The sequence below is a fragment of the Acanthaster planci genome, linkage group LG20 (assembly GCF_054643075.1).
Source record: "Acanthaster planci isolate LZ-2023a linkage group LG20, COTS_SCS, whole genome shotgun sequence".
NCBI lineage: Eukaryota > Metazoa > Echinodermata > Asteroidea > Valvatida > Acanthasteridae > Acanthaster > Acanthaster planci.
Genome location: NC_141796.1, coordinates 6,634,216 through 6,651,938, shown reverse-complemented (window position 1 = coordinate 6,651,938; position 17,723 = coordinate 6,634,216). Strand labels below are relative to the sequence as shown.

General features: G+C 42.3%; 1 long non-coding RNA gene across 3 annotated transcripts; it reads left to right on the top strand.

Moving 5' to 3' along the window:
* Positions 1-1,303: 1,303 nt before the first annotated feature.
* On the top strand, positions 1,304-17,084 carry LOC110978515 (uncharacterized). Of its 3 annotated transcripts, none has more exons than XR_015423478.1 (6): positions 1,304-1,888; positions 2,351-2,547; positions 3,738-6,087; positions 12,647-12,825; positions 13,200-13,265; positions 15,724-17,084. It is a non-coding gene; the product is annotated as an uncharacterized LOC110978515 (long non-coding RNA). The 3 variants fall into 3 exon arrangements; XR_002598082.2 differs by having other exon boundaries at positions 1,331-1,888; positions 5,993-6,087; XR_002598083.2 differs by having other exon boundaries at positions 1,334-1,888; positions 5,993-6,087; positions 12,647-12,748.
* Positions 17,085-17,723: the final 639 nt, after the last annotated feature.

Sequence of the window (17,723 nt, the reverse complement as noted above, 5' to 3'; positions counted from 1 at the left end):
CTTCATTTATTTACTTATGTGAGAGTGGGGTCTTTTAATACAGAAAAGTTTTTTTTTCTTTTTTTCCTCTTTTGTTTACAAGTGTGTTTTTTGTTCTTAAGTTTTATAAACTTTCAAAACGTAACGTTCACTGGAAGACATTTGAGGAACAGCTTTTGCCGGGGAAAATGCGCAATTTCTTTGAACATAACAGATGACCGGTTTGGGGCCCCATTCCTAAGCCCTTTCTACATTTAGACGCAGGCGGCGCCACACAAGAACAGTTGTAGGTCAGCCTTATATCAACATATCGTTTAGACCACTATAGGGCGGATCAAGAAAAAGATTTTCGGGGAGGACTTGTTCAGGGGTTGGGGACTTTGGAAACTTTTCATGTTATCTTTGTGGCTTTTCAAGGCTACATTAAGTTAGGATTTTTACACACTTCGAGAAGATAGAGGAATGAAATAGAGCAAAAATGTCTTTTTCTCTATTGGTTTGAAATTTTTGGTCCCATTTTAAGGGAGCTATGGACACTCCCCCCCCCAAGTCCACCCTTGTGAAACAAACCTGGACTTTAGCAGATTCGGTTTATTCATTTTGGGATGGGGGGCATGGTCGATCTCCATAGTTTCTTACAGTTCTTTTTTTCCTGTTAAATGGGTGGCGGGTCTCACGGTTTGCATATTCAGAAATAGTTGGAATTTTACATCTTACTAACAATGAGAAACAAAAGAATATATTTAAGCTGAGCGGCTGTGTGCGACACAGGAAGCTGATATTTGTCAAGCCGACGAGGATTACTAATAATTGTGACAAAACAAGTAAACTGAATTTCAAGTTTCGCCACTTTGAATGTTTAACTTTACTCCCGCTTGCAACAAAAAGCAACGGTATCAGCGAAATTTCTGTTTTTTTCACTATCCGACGCGTACTCTGGATAGTTGACAAATTTTATTCAGCACTTCACAGAATGCAAATTCATTAGAAAAACCCAACATTTCAGGTTTTGTTGCACTGAATATTGAAATGGTCTCCCTTTTGCAGCGAAAAAAAAAGATCTTGCCAAAATTAGGACTGTGTTCGACCCGAGTGTATTGTGCATAATTGATGCTTATTCTGTGGATAGGGAATGCTACAATCTCGGCCAGATTTTACAAACTCTGGAGTAGTGAGTATAAGGTTTAAGTCTGCTAGGGTGACAGTCCTTGAGACACAAAAGACTGAACAAAAAAGTCAGAGAGAAAAAAGTTTTTAAAGGACGCTAAACACTTTTTTTTCAGTTCTCATCCAGTACAAAGCTCCCGGATCGGAGGGCTTTTAAAGTGTACAGCTACAATGAATTTTTCTCAGACAATTTTTCTGCATTTATGTACTTTTCGTCAATGTATGAAATCTCTTTTGCATTCCTATTTCGCTTAATGCAACGAAAAATGATGGACGGGGTGGTCACTGCTCTATGCACGCGGCAGGTATTGCGCAAGCGCGAGACTGCGGCGAGGCTATAAAACCGCTCGGACCCAGCGTGTAGGATCAAGGAGGGCGTAGCGGTTCTTCCCTCGCTTTGCTCCAAAGCTTGAGGCCAGGGTTCGAGCGTCGGCGTGGCCCAGGCTTTAAGTGCCTTTGGTTTCCAGTCTCGCTCTCGCCGGTTTTCTCCGGGCACTTCGGTTTCCTCCTGCCTCTTAAAACTGGATCTGCTTCCTAACTCCGTAATGTGATGGTGATTAATAAAGTGTATGAATAAACGTACAGTTATTGGCGCAAATAGCCCGAGTTGCTGAAAGCGCCATTAAAACTAAAACAACAACGTATGCGTACACGGGGTACGGGTACCGAGTACCGGCCGGGGAAACAAACCGGAACCAAGCTTGCCCGTTAGGTTAGCACTGAGCCAGACTGCAGGTTCAAGGTGAGCACTACTCCCTGGTTTTTTTTGGGGGGGGGCGGTAGGGTCACGGTGGGTTGTGTGGACATCCCTAGATTGGTTTTGGCCCTGGATATATGCCCCCTTAGAGATTGCGCATTGCAGGAGGGAAATAAGCTATATATATTTCTGTCCTCGCCCACAAGCTACGATTGAGAAAGCGTCCTCCTCCTAGTTGCTATCGACCTGTTCCTCATTTAAGTGGTTTTTCTTATCAAGCGAATAAAGTCGATGTTAAAGTTGTCTCAGTTCATGGAGGTAGAATCACACCTCCATGCTCAGTTACAGGAGCACCCTCTATCGTTTTTCCAAATAAGCCAGGCGAGCAGGTTTTTCCCATGGTCTGATGTTGTTGGAATAAACCAATTGCTGATGTTCTAGTGTACAGTGAATGGGTGTCCTAGACTGTTTATTTATGTCACTTTGAGTTCCGTCTAAACTACTTAGCCAATCAGAAAACAGCAAGCCATCCAGCCAAATCTGAGGGATCAGCTCTTCAACTGGGACGGTATGCTTCCATCCCAAGGGACTTGTCCAGAGCCGCTCAGGGACTTGCGGGTATGTGCCGTCCACGCCGCGCTCTGAGGAGGAGGCCATTCTCACCCAAATCTCGCTCCACCTCCAAGGGGCGTGGCATCACAGAGGTATGTTTTGGGCCTACACTATACTGTCCCATACAAATGCATGAATTGTTAATGCGTGGTATTTATCAATACCCCTCTGGTAGCCTACATTCACCCTATTCTGTCTATAGCAGTGCAGTGGTGATACTCAAGGAATAAGAAAGGCTCTTCACCTCGGCCTACACACAACCCCAAATGATATTTTGATCCCCTTATATACGCCCGATGCAACAACAAATCGAGCTTTTCACAGATCAATTTGTCTATACAAAACAACAAATAGGGAACATTGTTAACCTTTGCAAATTATTTGTAAGTTGATTTATTTTAACACTTTCGCCAACATGACCCATTCCCTTAAAAGTGACAGAAATACAATGCTGGAAGGTCCTGTATTTTGCAATATGTTTGGGGATTTACCAAAGCGACATAAGAAATCCTAGACTGTCACCATCCTATATGTATACACTGCCAGCGAGTTCAATACAAAACTCTTGAGTCACTGGTACCTGCCTAATCTGGCTCTAAATCCCTCAGGCCGACTTAACAAACATGTGGCTGGTATGAGCGAACCTACATATTCATTGCTGAAAACAGACCATGACACAAACATTAAGTTTGGCCTCGTTTGATTATGTACGTACTTAAATCATAATGTTTGCTTGAGCTCGGGAAAGAGGTTGTCTGGGCTAGGGACATTTGATTTGTTTTGCGCCAAGTGAGAGAGAGTGTTCCTACATGTCCTGCAACTAGTAAGATCTGAGGCCAGGGACCTGATTAACTCACTGTGACAGTAAATCAGACCTTGCGTGTACATGGTCATTCATTGAGAAAGGTGGCTGATGAGAGTTATCGAATTTCATCAATAATAGGTAAGAACAATTAACTGTTAGGCAGTCGGTGTACGACTTGGGAGAAATAAAAACACCCTGAACTTTTCGTTGGAGAGTGTGGATAGAGATTTGAAGTAGCTCTACTGAGTGGAGCGTTAGTATGCCTCTTTTTCCATTTTGGATGGGATCAGTCATACTAACCGATCCCGTCCAAAATCCAAAAAGAGACATACTAACGCTCCACTCAGTGGGCTAGATTTGAAGTATACCACTATTGATTTGGACCAGGTTAAGCTATCTTTTCCCTAAAAGACTGATCCAAAAGCAGCACGTAATCTGCATGTTTAATGAAGTTGCGCATATTTTTACATTCACAAGGAGTCCACATTCACGGGGACCAAACCACAATCTAGCGATGATGCCAGACTGTGCATAGGCCATTCAATTGTGCAACGATGATGTAATTGTTGAACAATTTTTAGATCACGGTTCGCAGATGACATCTCCTTCTTCTTCTTCAGTACGTAGCAACAGATTCACTGAATCCATGTAAAGCCACGCGAGAAGACGGAGTGACACAAAGTTAATTTAAGTTCCTATCCCTGGATCTGATAAACTCGAGAACCTGATCCCCAACATTGGTGAGACTATCATGTATCAGGAAGCCTGTTCCATCCCTACAAGTTCTGGGTACAAAGGAATGCCTTGAGAACTATTTCCAGTGGCTGCTCCACGTGGTCTTGTGGAAGCATGCTTGACAATAGACTTCGGAATAGCAGATGTACCCATATACATTTGTTTCATCAAGATCAATCTAGCAGCTTCATGACACTGTTTTAGGGTATCCCACCCAAGGTTGGTGATTATATCGGTCACAGTAGCTTCTGTACTAAAGTTATTGTTAATAAAGCGTGCTGCACGCCGTTGGATCATCTCGAGCTTATTGATGTATTTAGCCTCGAAGGGATCACATACTACTGAAGTGTACTCCAGGTGTGGACGAACAAGTGCTAAATAAGCAGTTGCTTTTGCCATTTTCAAGCACTGCTTAAAGTTTCTACGCAACATACCTAGTTAGCCTTCTTGACCATATAATCCCATTTAAATTTGTGGGAGAGGAAGACTCCCAGATACTGGTGATGATCCACTGTTGCAAGAGAATGATTATCCAGCTTATAACTATTGCAAATCTTCTTCCTTTTGTTTCCCATATGCACGATGGAGCATTTCTTTATATTAAATTGCATTTGCCATGTAGAGGCATATTCAATATCTTTTCCTGAAATGTGATGCAATCAGCCCGGTTGTGGACATTTCTATATCAAATGCAATCGTCAGCAAAAAGACGAACTTCTGACTGAAGATTGTCTGTGATGTCGTTGATATAAAGTAAAAATAAAAGAGGGCCGAGGACTGTGCCTTGAGGCACACCGGAGTCCAAGGAATCCCAATCAGAACTAGATCCATCGAACATTTCTCTTTGTTTATGCATCTGAAGAAAGTTGGCAATCCACTTCAGTAGCTTTTCACGTATTTCCATACATATGAAGCTTAGCTTTCAGATGCTCATGGGGGACAGTATCAAACGCTTTGAATAAGTCAAATATGGCTATGTCCACATCAATCTCTTTATCGGCCAAAAACTTCAATACAATTGTTCTGGTTGATCAGATTTACAGAATACATGCTACCCCAGATATGAATGAAACTTTCCTGTCATTTGGTATCTCTAAAAGTGGATCAAGGAGATTTTTCTTGTTTTATTTGTCTTATGACCCGGATTTACATCGGGTTAAAGTCGGTTCTTAAGAAAATACACTTTGAATAAAGCAGAAAAATGTTGAGGACTCTTTTGGGGTTAATGGTATTTATTTTTTATTTATATATTTTGTACTTTGTGTTCATTCAGCCCTATGATTCCTTTCTAGAGTGATACCATTACTCCAGATTTTTTTCCCATCCCTTTAATCCCTTTTTGGCCCTCACAATTCCACTATTCAACTTTGAATTCTGTTTCCTTTGATCTTTGCCCTCGCTGGTCTCCCCAGTGTTTATCCCTTGTGTTTTGTCCCCCTTGCCTCAACTCTTTGTTCACACACCCATCTTCCGTGTACATGTACTGTTCATCCTTTTGCCTTTCCACCTTCGTTCCCTATCCCCCCCACCCCCTTTCTTTTGTGTTTCTCTACAGAGCCCTGTTTGTCTGTACATGCATGTCCCACTCTTCCCACTCTTCTTCAAGTACTGGTGTTTTAAGATTTTGCCAAGTTTGGGATGTGTTTTAATTTTTATTATTTTTATGGTTATTTGTATACTTGATTTATTTGTACATTATTTAATTCAGAGATTTTATCTATTTCTCATGGATGCCTGTTATGAATTATCCTTACAAATGTACAAAGTTTGGATGTTACATGTCATTCCGTGATGCAACCGATGAGTTATGAAGACACTTGATTGTATCTTGAGCCTCAATAATGCCAAGCTGAGGTTCATAATTGAAGGAAATTCTGTCCTGAGCAGCAAAGGTTAATGTCCACATCTTGAATTTCTTGTCGCATTCACAACACTGATGCCTGACTGTACGTGTGACATGAGTGAGTATCCTGACTCGTCTACCTCTCTGTCTGCAGTACTAGCATGACTAGTGAATGTCCGGATGCTGGCACTGTACGGAACCTGTTGCAATCACAAAGCGTTGCACAGAGGCACACTGCAATTTGAAGGGGTGAGATTTGTCAAGATTGTTTCTGATTTCATATTTTGTCATCAGGATTTTCCTGATTTCAGGAGTTTTCAAAAAATCTCTTAAAATTTGGAAAATCTTGAGTTTAACATTAGAGTGTTTTTGCACGTAAAAGTACATGTAAAAAACAAGAAATGGTTGTTTTAAGGCAAACACACAGACCCTACACTGCTGTAGGGCACTTTAAACCTCTAGTGATTATTTCATTGATATTTCAAGTTCCTCCACTCTCACCCCAAATTTGAAAGTAGTTCCTGTAGGATGAGAATTGAACAAAGATGGCAACAAGGAGCTTTGTGATTTGTCAGGAGATGAATACTCGGTGTTTGTGTTGAAATAGTATGATTGTACATGTATAGTCATCTGTCCAGCATGGTCTGACTACATGTAACGTATGCTGACCCATGTTCACTGGCTCTCTGATATGCACACCCCTGCCCCTATCATGTTAGGCTGTCAAGTGTTCTCTGCCGCACTAACCCTTGCCATTTATTTTTTCTTTGTTAAGTACAGTGTATTTTCAAGATGTATTTTTGCGTTGGGGAGATGTTAATTTTATATAACGGGGTTTGCCCTTAGCCAACGTATATATTGATAAACACTGTATGCTCAGTGCTTGTCTTAGAGCTTGCAAAAAATTCACAAGCTTACTCAGGTTGGACTCGAACCCACAACGTCCTGCTTACTAGTGCAGACGTCTTAACCACTCGACCACCGAGCTTGCTAGGGTCGGCTGGCTGGTCTGAGTCAGGTGAAGCAGTGGGTATATGTACAGTGTACTTGAAAGCACTCTACTCCTAAGATCTGTTGTGTGTGGAGGGTTATTATTGAGTCAGGACGACCTGTATTTAGGTGACAACTTCAGCTACTCTTTTTTTCCAACGTGAGCTCTGAGAATTATCCGACAGGAGTGACTGACTAGCGCCCTCTATGGTCTGGTATATTACATCCCCCTTTTTAAAAGAAAGATATGAACAATTTGCAACTGGTTTGGAAATTGGAAAAAAAATTAACCAAAAAAAAAAAACTGAGCAAAGAGGGAACAGAGAGTCCACTTGAACAGGTAATAAATGAACTTAGCTGTTACATGGAAAAACAAAAATTTTTACTGTCTGGTTCTTGGTGATCTTTTCTTATGCTGAAATCCTTTTGTTTTGTTTTGTTCGTAACAACAGACAAAAAAAATGGTGTTTCTTAAAAAAAAAAGATATAAGTATACAAAAGTCTGTGCATGACCTATGCATCTAACCAAAATAAATAAGTAAATAAGGTAGTGTTATACTTGTCTAGTGTAGTCATCTGCAAAACTCTAATCCAACACTTTGCCATGTTAAAAAAAAGTAATAACAACATCAAAGAAAATGATGGTGATAGTGTTCATAAAACTGTTCACAGATCGAGTCTCTTTGGTGGTCTGACTTGTCGATCAGATCGCGTGATAGTGGGAGTGTTCTGATTGTCTCGTGCTGGGCTATCACGAGACGGTGGTGCGCCATCTGCGAATGTGACGCGTTTCTTGACAGGTTTAATGTCACGAAGATGACGACGATTGCGTCTGAGTTCACGACCGTTGGGAGTCACTATGACATATGAACGTGGCTCCTCACAGCGCTGTTTAACCTGTGCTGGTGTCCATAAACCAGTGTTTGGATCCTGGACACGCACTAATTGGCCAGGTTGGAGTGGCTTGAGATCATGGGCAGATCTGTCGTGGTAGACTTTCTGCTGTGCTTGTCTATCCTGTAGGCTCTGGTATGTTTGGTCCTTGTGCTCTGATGTGTGCTTGATGACTACCGGTAGGTTGCTCTGAAACTTCCTTCCGCAAAGCAGTTCTGCTGGACTTGGAAGTTTGCTGTCCACTGGAGTCGTCCGTAGACAGAGAAGAGCCATGCTGATGTTTTGTCCACTGGCCCTTGCTTTATTCATGGTATGCTTAACAGTTTGGATCATTCTCTCAGCGAAACCATTCGACTGTGGGAAATGGGGCGACGACGTAACGTGTGAAACCCCATTCCTCAGCGAATGTGTTGTATGCTGTAGAGGCATAATGTGGGCCACTGTCACTAATAACCTCCGGCACACCTTGCTCTGAGAAGATTTGCTGAGTGGCATCAATCACTGCATGACTTGTGCAGTTTGCAGGCATTCTACGCACGACAGGAAACTTGGAGTAATAGTCAGCTATCAGAAGATACTCATTACCTTCGAAGTGGAACAAGTCAGTGCCAAGTATTTGCCATGGTCGCGTTGGCAACTTGTGTGGAAGTAGGGTCTCCTTGGGTTGAGACCGCTGATGTTCCTGACATGTAGAACATTGGCTCACAACTTGGTCAATGTCTTGGTTCATGTGAAGCCAATATACAGTGACTTTCGCTCTGAGCTTTGTCTTGGTTGCACCCTGATGACCTTCGTGCAGCTTGTTCAGCGTATATGCATGCATGGATGAGGGTATGACAACGCGACATCCTGTGATAAGAATGCCATCTGCTATTGCAAGCTCATCACAGAATGACCAATACGGTCGTAGGGGAGCTGCCAGATCTCTCATCCGATCGGGCCAACCGGATACAATGACCTGTTGGAGTTCCTGCAGGATTGGATCTCGCGCAGTCTCGCGTTTGACGTCTGTGAGGCGATCGGCAGTGAAATGCACGAGATTTATCTGAATGTCCAACGGAATATGCGTACCGTCGTTTGTCGGCGAGCGTGACAAACTGTCAGCGACTGGAACTTCCTTGCTGGGGCGATACTGCAGAGTGAAGTCATATGGCTGGAGACGCATAAGCATACGGTGTAGACGAGGGGATGCAGATGTGAGCGGTTTCTGATTAATCATCTGAAGTGGTTTGTGGTCAGACTCTATCGTGAAATGTTTACCATAGACATATGTATGGTAGCGCTCACAACCGAAGACAACCGCCAACATTTCTCGCTCGATGTTTGCATATCTTGTCTCTGCACTACTGAGTGCCTTGGAAGCATAGGCGATCGGCTCGCAAGGTTGCACCCAAACCACGTGACGAAGCGTCCACTTGAATTGTCGTGGGTTTATTGGGGTCAAAGTACCACAAAGTAGCAGAGTCGGAGATCAGATCGCGCACTTTCTCAAAACAACGTTGGTGACTTGGAGACCATGTGTACTCACAGTCATTGCATAGTAGCTCGCGCAAGTCAGCGGTGTGGCTCGACAAGTGCTGGATGAATGGGCTTAAGTATGTCACCATTCCGAGGAACTCGCGGAGCTGTGTCTTATCGGAGGGGGGTGGCATGGCCTTTATGGCATCCACTTTAGCTGGATCTGGATGGACACCCCGTGCATCATATACCATGCCGAAGAATGTGATCTGCTTGTCTTTGATCGCGCTCTTGCTACCGTTGAACTTCATCTCGTTTGCAGCAGCGACAGTCAGGAGCTTACGAAGGTTCTTATCGTGAGACTGTTCTGAGTCTCCAAAGACGATGATGTTGTCCGCGATTCCGATCACGCCTTCACACTGTTATCTGGGTATCTGGTCCATCCAATGTTGGAAAATATCCTGACTGACTGCCAGGCCAAACGGCATGCGCTTGTAACAATAGCGACCGAAGGGGCTATTGAATGTCGTCAACAGTGAACTCTCCTCGTCGAGGTGGATGGACCAGTAACCGTGTTTCGCGTCCATTTTGCTGAAAACTGTTGCGCCAGCAAGTTTGTGCGTAATCTCCTCCAGTGTCGGTGTCTTATGATGAGATCGCATGAGTGCCTTGTTAAGGTCTTTAGGGTTCAAACAAATGCGTAACTGACCATTAGCCTTGCGCGAAATGGCGATGCTACTAACCCAATCTGTGGGCTCGGTAACACGTCGGATGACACCCTGTGCCTCCATTTTGTCTAATTCCGACTTGAGTTCATCGCGGATGTGAATGGAGCACTTAAGTGGGGCGTGTACAACGGGTTGTGCACCATCACGAAGCACAATGTGATATGCACCAGGAAAATCGCCAAGTGCATCGAACTGTTCTGGGTATGCGGAGACAAGATCCTCAACTGAGCGAAGCGGCTGGTTCTGTGGTCTAATGTCTGTGTCAGACTGAGCGTGCGATTCAACAGAACAGTTGAAGGCTACAATGTTCAACTGCAGAGCCGTGCGAAGACCAATGATAGCTGGGCCATCGGTCTCACAGATGTGAAACTCAGCATTGTGCCATTCGGACTGGGCATGTTTGCATGGGAGAGTCAGTGTGCCGTATTGCTTAATCTCTGTGCCATTGTATGCTTTGAGAACAGCACCAGAGTTAGCAAAATGTCCCTTGCGCGGAAATCCATCAGAGTCCAAGTGAGTTGGGTACATTCGACGGTAAACACGAACAGGGATGGTGTTCGTCTGGGCACCTGTGTCGACTTTCACATGTAGATTTATGATACGACGTTCTGTATCCTGTCGAAGTTGTACGTATGTGTAGGCTTTGTCGTGATCACGTGCATTTGGACGAATAGCGGATACGACAATATCAAGTGTGAGTTGTTCGAATGGAACCTCAATGTCACCACCCGAAACCAAAGAGGCGCTGTCTGCAAACATGTGCATGTCGCGTTGAGAACGGCGTTGTCTCGACTTGGACCGTGACTGCGATTGTGAGCGACAACGAGTATCTCTGGGACTAGTTTGCTGGTTTTGTCGGCCACGCGTAGAATCACTGGGTTGGTGTTTGGACTTGCACATGTTTCTCCAGTGATTGCGTTTTCCACAGTTATCACATGTTGTGTTGTAGGCGGGGCATAACTCACGAGGTCTGAAGGGGTGTTGCGTACCACAGTTCCTACATGTGCGTCGGCGCTGTAATGCATCAATGGAAGACTGACCATGATGAACATTGGTTAGCTGTTCCATGTGTGACAAGGATGCCTAGTGGGTACGAGCAATATCCAAACACTGATCAATGGTCAAGGTGTCATCGCGAGCCAAAAGTTGCTTTTGCAGATCTAGGTGACACGTTCCCGCAATGAACTGTTCGACGATTCTGTCTGCGAATTCCTTGTCGTCACGAAATTGACATGTTTGGGCATGTAGCTTTAGCCGTGACATGTAGTCATCAAGATTCACGATCCTTCTGCTGAAATTTCTGTAAGTACAGGCGAGCAACACGGAAATTTGTTCTCGGAGTGATCTGTGCAGAGAAGCGATCCCAAACAATGTCAGGTTTTTTCACATCAGCCTCAGGTAAGCTCCATGAGTTATACATGCGAAGTCCAGTAGGCCCCATGAAGAGAAGTATGTGGTCGACTTGTTTCTCTGGTTTGACATTCTTGACAGAGAAATATAGCTCACATTGTTGCCGAAAAATCTTTATGGCACTGGGCAAATCTGGATCATCCCAGGTCAGGCGAGGTGTGACTGAGTCTGTCATTGTTCCTACTTGTAAGTTGGATGACCTCTGACCTCAATGGACTATGCGAGTATCAGTACATGCTGCACCGTGACGATCCTAAGCTATACACACAGGCGTTGCGAGGCTACTGTACACACACAGTCTATGCATACATGCGTACATGGATTGTCACTCAGTCATTCTCACAGAAATGATGGCACATTTCCGAGTCAAATGTCACCTTGTTTTATGCGATGATGTGAATATCGGTAGTGCAAATGGCGAGGTAGGACCGCGCTGCCACCATGTTATGTGTGGAGGGTTATTATGGAGTCAGGACGACCTGTATTTAGGTGACAACTTCAGCTACTCTTTTATTTCCAACGTGAGCTCTGAGAACTATCCGGAGTGACTGACTAGCGCCCTCTATGGTCTGGTATATTACAAGATCCGGGGCCTAGTTTCATAGACCTCTCTCATGGGGCAGTCATTTCATTTTTCTCCATTCAAAGCAATGTAACCAAATTGAGGCTGGAATTAAAGGTCTGTGGTGCTGCTTTAAAGGTGTGCTTATTCTATCAGAAAATTTTGTTAACCTTTTTAATGGTCAGTTTGCTAACTGTTGTGCACGCATTGAGTTTTCCCTTGTTATGTCAATAAGTTGAGCAAATTTTCCATCTGAGGAACAGGAAGTGTGGCCCCTACCAGCCTTCATTTGGGCAACATTTGTCAAACTGCTTAGCCTTAGTCATCGCACAAACTTGTCCTAGGTGCTCCCACCTTAACTTTGGCAATGTTTGCACATTTTGAATGCGTCTGATTTAAAAACAAAAGAGACTGACTCTTAAACTAGCAGCCAAAGCACAAGATTGGCTCTTGTTGATCTTTTACTGGTTAGCCACTTAATGTCCATTTTCTTCCTTGAAAAAGCTGCTAGGGGCAGGTTTTCCTTACAACTTCATGACGCGTTAATAAGTCAACTTCAGGAATGAAATCAAGGAATTCCTAGTGAGTGTACACATCTTCCGCTGAACAAAGTAAAGGAAAATTGTATGTGTTTACACGTCATCTGGCGACTAATGGGGATAAGTTGGGATTAATTGTTTTAATGGCGTATTTTTACCCAATTATTTACAGGTAAAATTCTGCATCACGTAATTACCCATTTCGATTTCTTCTTCTCCATCTCCAGAGCTCCCCATCCCTCATGCTGTTATTACAGCATTGGTGAAATGTCTTACTCATAGACACAAACTCAAACCAGCAGGTGGACTGAGAATCTGAAACCACCAAGGTATGAGTGACCAATCCTAGCTTTCAGTATCAGCAATCCTAGCTCTACAATGTCATCTCGGGAACTTGAACCAGCAGGTGAACTTGAGTCTCTAACCATCCGGGCTTCAGTGACCAGTCCTAGCTGTATTCTCAGCAACATAAACCAATAAGTGGATTTGAGCCTCTAATCACCCAGGCTTGAGTGACCAATCTTAGTTCTAGTCTCAGCAACATGCACCAGCAGGTTGACCCGAGCCTTTAACCATCCAGGCTTGAGTGACCAATCCTAGATCTATGCACTTTCATGGAGAGATTTTATACCCAGTAGGGTGTTGGTCTTTTAGAGTTTGAGTTTATAAACACCTCCAGTAAATTTTGCATATGAGCTAAAATGTCTTGTGTAGTCATTTGCAAGCATTGTGAACACGATTGACAACGATTTCACGAACTTGATTCTTCTTGTATTCCAGCACTTTGTTTACTGTGACCTGCTTTCATGGAGATGCCATTGACTGGCTGAAGGAGCATATATGTAGGTGAGCCCTGATGATTTCTACTAAAAACATCAGAAATGTTATGCAAACTGTACATGTACATTTGATATTGTGAATAGTAATAATAACCTCTCATGTGTTGAAGGCACAGTCCATCATTTGCGGATTATCCAGTCCTTGTGGATCGTGTTCTTTGGGGCAACAAAAGTACTCAAAATCCAAAGACAGGTTTCAAAGAACAAACCTGATGAAGTTTCATCTCGTAGAATACTATAGATTCTGAAGAAAAAAAAATATTCTAGGATTTGGATTTCAAATCAAAAGTTGCTGAGTTGTGTTTGAATTGCGCTGGAATTTTAGCCTCAGGGACCCATTCTCACGTTCACTCAAATGCAGCTATGCAGTATTACACACTGAGCTAATGATTTATATTGTGTAGTTGATGCACGCTTGTGTTGTCAAGGCTTCCACATTTCCAGTGGTAATTTTCCAAAATGTGTCTTCAGATGCATTTTCTGAAACTGCCTTCTCCAAAACTGCCTTCTGTCATTGTTTTCTCCAAAATGACAGCTCGCCAGAAAGAATAATTTCACAACGGGTTTAGTTCCACGATGGCCAACTGCACCAGTTTCCTTGTGTTGATAACTGCACCTTTAACAGAAATGTGTAATACTGCACTTGTAGCCAGGCTGAGGTTTGACATGAACATTCCAGAAAATTAGCCAATTTCAAAAATATAGTTTCAACAAGTTGGCACAGTTGTTTAAATCACTCCAAAAATATAACTCCTTCAAGACAATCATGTGCTCCCAGAGCACGTGCTCCGTAAATTCTTTGAAATCGTTAGTTGGATATTTGAAAAAAAAAGAATTGGTTGAAAGTTAATATACTGATTCTTCTTTAAACAACTTAACCAGTATGTGGATCATTTATTCAGTGGCCTTTATTCACAAGATGGCCATTTTGGATTTTGTTACCCGGATTCACTTCATTTATCATCCTCTCTAAAATCAGAAGGAGCCTGACTATTTCACTTCAATTGCAAGATATATATGCAACCATACATATGAAGCCAAACCACTGTGGTTGTGTTTGTATTGCGCATGCCCAGTGTGTATTGCAGCCGTTCATCGGTATATCAACAGTAACAAAACCGTCAACCTATGTGAATTGCGGTAGTCAAGCGGTTACAGCATAATGGTTTGTGATGCATGGGGTGTGGGTTCGAATCCTGGGTCAAAATTGTGGGCAGGGAGGTTTTTTTTAAAGGAAAATAAAGCCTGAATGTTATAGGAGCCTAATTTCGCACAGGAAGTTTTTATGGTTGATTGAGCATCTAGATGTCATGCATTGTGCGTGGTTGTGAACCGTGGTTTGGCTTCATACGTGCGATTGCATAGCTCTCAATTGCAGGTAAAGCCTCAGTTCCAATTTTTTTTTGAAAATCAAGGTGACATAACTTTGAACATGGAGGAAGGACACAGGAGTTTGAACTTCCCGGGCTATAACATCTGGCCAATTACCGCTTTCTGGCATACCCGGTATGTCCATAGCCAGAGCGCAGCGCACGCCTGCTACTCACCACCTGTTTTGCAACTATAAGCCTTCTTTGTACCCTATGATCGTCGCCACAATTTTTCATTGGTAATCTGCATCCCCAAAACGTTGTGTGCTGCAGAATAGGAAGTTGAGTATTAATGCCATCGTTGGTGCTTGATATGATCCGACAACAACATCAAATTTAGTGCTTGCGTAGTTGCTTTTACTAGGCTGTGTACCTGAAGTGTTCATGTGCAGTTGTTGCCCTTATCAAACACTTTCTTCTGCACTTATTTTTGGAGTAAATAGCCAAGCTGTTACTAGGATTTTGTATTTTGTATGAATTATTTTTATTATGGCATTTGTAAAAAGGCGTATTTTATGAGATTTCATGATCACTCCCTGTGATGAAATGGCGCATTTTGTTCCTAATGAACTGAGCTTTCCAGAAGTAGTGAAGATTTTGATGGCCAGCCTCAGCCAAATTCGTACCTAGTCTTTGAACACTGATGTATTGGACAGGGGAGACTAGAATTACAAACTTTGCATGGATAATGAAACAGTGTGTCAAAATTTAAAAAGTTTATTTACTATGGCAAAAGTAGGTCTAATATCAGGAATTTTTCTCTCTCTATTTCCTGGTCACATCGATAGTTTGTATTTAATTGCAAGCAAAAATTACAAGTATCGCCAGGATATTACTAGCCCCGCTTGTCTGGCTAAGATGTAGGCAGCAATAAGGCATTTTTGGAATGTTTTCTATTATTCGTCAGACGTGGCAACAACCATCATTGGACGCTTTGAAATGCGTGAGTTACAACTCCTGTGTCCTTCCTCCATGCTTTGAAGTATTAAAGCCAATTTATTTGAAGTCTTCCTTGTGCATAACATGTACTTTGTACTACATGTAACGTTATGAACTAAAGAGACCATTGCCAACAATATTTTCTCATCCGTGCAGGCAAGAGAACATTAGCGTTTCAAGCAGGGTGAAGTGGTTCCTGTCTACCGTGGTACTTGGAGGGGATTCACCTCACAAACATGGCTCGTGCAAATGGGGTGCTCTGAAGCTCAAAATTGTACAGCATTTGTCTTGACACAGTTAACAGTGTTCACACTTGAAACAGGGAGTGTAGATGTTTTTTAGTCTAAGAAAAAAAACAAATGTTGCCGTAGTTTTCGCTACGAACATCCAACAAAAGAAACGCATTGCACTTACTACATGTATAAGCGTTCACTGTTACTGCAACCTGCTTCTTTTGTTAGACGTTCATAGTGTTTGGTGTCAAGGGTATATTTTTGTCTCTGGAGAAAGAAATAAAAGTATTTAGCTGCAATGCAATTTTCTTCACAACAATTTTTTTAACTTACACTTGTTTGATGTGTTTTTACATTCCTATTTGGTTACTCACATTGAAAAGTGCACCTTTTTAATGCTTAAAAATTATTCAAGCTTTCCTTGACAACTGAGGGCGCTATTGCTATGGAGCCTAGGGAAGACATACTGGTATTTCAGCACATAAGTTTTTTAACATTTCTGATAAAGGGATTAATGCTTGCTTATTGCTATGAACAAAAACGACAATGAATCAGCAACGAAGTGAAAATGTTGTCCAGCAAAATCTACAAAAATGAGGGACTTCTTCTGAATACGAACCAATGTAACACAAGGACTTTCTTCCTGGGATGACATCACACTTTTGCTATGAATATGGAAATTATTCATTAGCATAATGACCTAAAAGGCAGTAAATACCTTTTCAAAAAGTGAAAGAAAATCCAGAAATCGGGTTAACTGAGAAAAAGAGGATGCATATTGAAGGTTTATGCAAACGTCAACTTGGTTTTCAAAAGTTATCATTCAGTTTTTAAAAAAATCAGTTGTGCATTCAAAGTTGTACATTCAAAATCTGTCAAATTGTTTGTGACTGCACAAATTCATAATTATGCCTTTTGCTGCTGTGTATAGATGTAGATAGAATAGAACTCTTTTGAAATTTTGAGGAAGCTTGAAATAGCTGGTTATTTCTCGAAACTTTCAATTTTGTTCTCCTGAGTGTGATTGCAGTGTAAATTCCTCTCATGTTCCAAGTCACTGGTAGCTTGAACAAGAGACTTGTTACTACCAAATTTTCTTAGAGATGCCTCTGATTGAAAGAAATTTCCATGCCTGCAAAATCTTTATGCCAATTGTTTTTGTGACGGATACATGTAAATAATATCAAATAATTTATTTTGAAGCTGTTCGTAAAGAAGTGCTTGTACCTACTTGTTTGACATATGAATTTATATTAAACTGAAACACATCAAAGTCTGTATTTATCAGTCCGTTTCTACCTGCATTGGTATGCTGTTGCTTCCCTATGTCTGCATATTCAGCATTTATTTAAATTTATGCAGATGAGCTATGTCTCTGCCTTTTTTCGAAGTTGCGCAATCCTAACCTTTAAATATATGTTCCGAATCATTTTATATCAAGAGGCCTGTGGCCTGGTGGTTAGCTAGCTGGCTGCCAGGCCAAGGGATCCCGGTTCAAAACCTGGGGTCCCTGGAAAAGGAAGTTTTTTTTTTTTTTTTTTTTTTTTTACTAAGTTTTTTAACAAAATTGTGCATGCCCACCTGGGATTGAACCCAGGTCCTTGTGCATACCAGTTAGTGTCCTTAACCGCTATGCCACGGCACTTTCTTGATAAAATGTGCTCGTTTCTAAATGTTAAACCTTCCATTGTTTGGACTTAGAATATTTTTCACCCAAACTCTGTACTGGATGTGGGCAAGGGTAGAAATCCCAGGGGCTGAAAGTCTGAGAGCTGACAGGAAAGGTAGCAAGGAAGAGTGCTGGCTGAGGGCTTGGGACTATCAGCATTAGAGCTCTAAGGATCCCATGGGGTTGAAGGACATAGCTTCTCAATGTTCCATATTGCCAGTGGGTTTATTGTAGCCCATATAGGATTAATACTG